The following is a 4,337-nucleotide window of genomic DNA, read 5'->3' on the forward strand; positions in this document are numbered from 1 at the left end:
TCCTATTTCTCTACCAGAACAGACAGTTCATACTCCACCGACAGTTGTCACACCGATATTGCCTGCAACTGCAGTTCCGAGTAATGAACAGGGCAGTACATCACGAGATATGACAGATATGACTGCAACTCCCATGGAAACACTACTGAAACATTTTCAATCCTACAAGCCGCCAACTTTGAAAGGTACTGAGAATGCAGTTGAATGTGAGGGATGGCTTGATGACATGGAAATGTTATTTGATTCACTTGACTACGGTGATGAGCGAAGAGTCAGACTTGTTGGTCATCAGTTGCATGAGGTTGCTAAAAGCTGGTGGTTCACAACAAAGAAATCTCTGGAGCGTAGAGGAACTGTTTTGACCTGGAATGTCTTCAAGACAGAGTTTTATCAACGTTTCTTTCCGGTATCTTATCGTAAAGACAAGGGTGCCGAATTTGCTAACCTGAGGCAGGGAAACTTGAATATTGAAGACTATGTTGCAAAATTCACTACATTGCTACGTTTTGCTCCACATGTTGCAGATAGTGACGAAGCTATGGCTGATCAGTTCATTAATGGACTGAATCCTGATGTTTTTACACTGGTGAATACAAGGAGACCGAATAATTTTGCTGATGCCTTGAACAGTGCTAAAGGAGCAGAAGCTGGCTTGATACAGCAGCGAGGAGCTTCGTATATTGCACAGCCTCCGAGACAGTCACAACCTTCAGCTTCAACACAGCAACAGTCATCTCGATTTGACAGTGGTGGCAGTAGCAGTGGCAAGAAGGGATATTTGCAAGCTAGAGGAAAACAATTTAAGAAATCTGGAAGCAGTTCTTCAAGTTCCAGTGGTACGAAACAGAAGTCTGGGGTATTCTGTAACACTTGTGGTGGAGGACATCCAACTGATCAGTGTCGAGGTGTATCTGGGAGATGCCATATATGCCATCAGACTGGCCATTTTGCGAGAGTATGTCCTCAGAGAGGTGCTGGACAGGCACGAGGTACAGAGTCATCACGATCAGTGGCTCAACCCGCGAGGCAAGCCTCCTGTGTCCATTCCTTTCAACCATCACCACCTCAGCAACAGTCGAGGCCAGGAGGAAGTCAGGCAGGCAGTCAGCCACAGAGACAGCAGGCTCATGTCTATGCACTGACGGAGGAACAGGCACAGGGAGCACCAGATGACGTGATTGCAGGTAACTGTTCTCTTTATGGTTATCCCGCATATGTCTTGATTGATACAGGTGCATCCCATACGTTTATATCTGCCAAATTTGTTGCATTGCATGCTTTGCCTGTTGAAACATTACCTGTTGTAGTATCTGTTTCTTCTCCTTTGGGGAGGGGTCTTATCTCGATTCAGATAGTTAAGAATTGTTTACTACAGTATGATGGTAATGAAATTGAGATAGATTGTTTCGTACTTGGTATGTCTGATTTCGACTGTATTATGGGGATTGATATGCTGAATAAGTACAGAGCTACCGTAGACTGTTTCCAGAAGATAGTAAGATTCAGACCTGAAATGGCTGGAGAATGGAAGTTCTATGGTAAGGGTTCACGTGCCAAAATTCCTCTTATTTCTGTATTATCTATGACCCGACTTTTGCAGAAAGGAGCAGAGGGATTTCTTGTTTATGCAGTTGATGTGTTGAAAACTAGCTCGAACCTGGCTGATTTGCCAGTGGTTAGTGAGTTTGCGGATGTTTTCCCTGATGAGATTCCAGGATTACCTCCGTATCGAGAGATTGATTTCAACATAGAACTGATGCCAGGAACTGCACCGATTTCAAAAGCACCTTATCGAATGGCACCAGTTGAACTGAAAGAATTGAAGGAACAGTTAGAAGATTTACTGGCCAAGGGATACATTCGACCCAGTGTTTCTCCTTGGGGAGCTCCAGTACTGTTTGTTAGAAAGAAAGATGGTTCAATGAGATTGTGCATTGACTACCGGCAACTGAACAAGGCTACGGTAAAGAACAAATACCCTTTGCCTCGTATTGATGATTTATTTGATCAGTTGCAGGGTTTTTCTGTGTATTCCAAGATCGATCTGAGATCTGGATACCATCAGCTGAGAGTTAGGGATTCTGATATTCCTAAGACTGCGTTCAGAACCAGGTATGGCCATTATGAGTTTATAGTTATGCCGTTTGGTTTGACGAATGCTCCAGCTGTATTTATGGCTTTAATGAACTGTGTATTTCAGAAGTATCTCGATGATTTTGTGATTATCTTTATTGATGATATTCTGATATATTCAAAGAATTTGATTGATCATTCTGAACATCTGAGAACGGTATTGAAAACTTTAAGAGCCGAGAAACTATATGCTAAACTGTCGAAATGTGAGTTTTGGCTGAAACAGGTTGTCTTTCTTGGACATATTATATCTGAAAATGGTATTTCTGTGGATCCAAGTAAAGTAGAAGCAGTGATCAGTTGGTCGAGACCGACATCTGTTCCTGAGATTCGTAGTTTTATGGGATTGGCTGGGTATTATCGTCGATTCATTAAAGATTTTTCCAGTATTGCAAAGCCGATTACTCAGTTAACTCAGAAGAATACTCCATTTGTCTGGTCTGATGCTTGTGAATCTAGTTTTCTGGAGTTGAAGAAACGATTGACCAGTGCACCAGTCTTGACGATTCCTTCAGGTACTGGTGGTTTCACTGTTTATTGTGATGCATCTCACCAAGGTTTAGGTTGTGTTCTAATGCAACGAGGTCATGTAATTGCTTATGCCTCGAGACAGTTGAAGCCTCACGAGACCAGATATCCGATTCATGATCTTGAATTGGCCGCCATTGTATTTGCTTTGAAGATTTGGCGACATTATCTGTACGGGGAACAGTTTGAAATCTATTCTGATCACAAGAGTCTGAAATATCTGTTTTCTCAGTCAGAACTAAATATGAGACAGCGAAGATGGCTGGATTTGCTGAAAGACTTTGACTGCGAAATTAAATATTATCCAGGAAAATCAAATGCAGCAGCAGATGCATTGAGTCGAAAGGTATGTTCTTTATCCTTATCGACGATTGGTGTATCGAATTTGATTGAAAACTGTTGTTTATCTGGATTAGTATTTGATACAAATTATCAGCCATTACGACTCTATCAAATTCAAGTTGAACCAGCTTTATTGGTAAGAGTTCGAGATGCTCAGAAACTTGATCAGAATGTGCAGAACTCGATTGAGAAAGTTAGATCAGGGCATGTATCTGAATACCGGGTTAGAGATGATCTTCTTTACATTCACAATCGCCTAGTAGTGCCTGATATTTCTGATGTACGTCAACAACTACTGAAAGAGGCGCATTGTAGTCGTTACAGTATTCATCCTGGTGGTAGGAAGATGTATAATGATCTAAAAGCTCAATATTGGTGGAAGCAAATTAAGACTGATATCACTGATTTTATAGCTCGATGTTTGAATTGCCAACAGGTGAAAGATGAGAGGAAAAGACCGCCTGGTTTGTTACAGAGTTTGTCTGTACCGGAATGGAAATGGGATCATATTGTTGGAGAACGCGGCGATCAGATCAATCAGAATTGATACCCGGTGCAGCGGAAGTTTAAAAATTTTATATGGAACGATTCCATAATGGGTATCAAAACTTAACGATTAAATTGTGTATGTAAAAATTAAATAACAATTATAAATTTTTACCTCCAATCTCGAATCGAGATTATGGACACCAACAGATTGCTCTGCTCTTGTTGTATATCCCTGGAACTGATGGACGAACTGTTCTTCAATCAGGTCCACGAACGGATAATTAATCCCTCTGATAGATTGCACTAGAAAATCTATCAGAAGTTTCTACGAAGAGAATTAACGAATTTGATCCGTTAAACCAGACTGTAATTCAAAATTCACAGACTGGATTTTTTCCGAGCAGAGGGGAGGGGGGCGGCGGCCACACTTAATAAAATTAGGGTTTTTCGAAAATTATTTTGTGACCTGTTGTATGTAATTTCTGTACTGCAATAACTTATTTATAATGTAGACCGCTAACAGCTTAGGGCCCATTAGTCATAAGTTCAAGCCCGACAAGCAAAGCCCGCATGTTCAGAAATTAATATAAAATTCATCATGACTCCGATTGATAAACCGATTTCACCAATGTGCACAGAAACCATTTCTGCACCTTTTAAAGTCAAGATAAATTTTCTGAATCCGAATTCAATGATTTCCAAAAATGCCCATCCCTATGTCATTTTAGGAAATCTTACTCCTCTACTCTTAAATAAGAAGTCCAACTTCTTTGTTCATTAAATTTAACTCTTTAAATTTAACTATCTCAACGGGGATTAAAAATCCATTACTCTGTGTGACCCTC

Source organism: Henckelia pumila, chromosome 4 (assembly GCF_033568475.1).
Source record: "Henckelia pumila isolate YLH828 chromosome 4, ASM3356847v2, whole genome shotgun sequence".
NCBI classification, from domain to species: Eukaryota; Viridiplantae; Streptophyta; class Magnoliopsida; order Lamiales; family Gesneriaceae; genus Henckelia; species Henckelia pumila.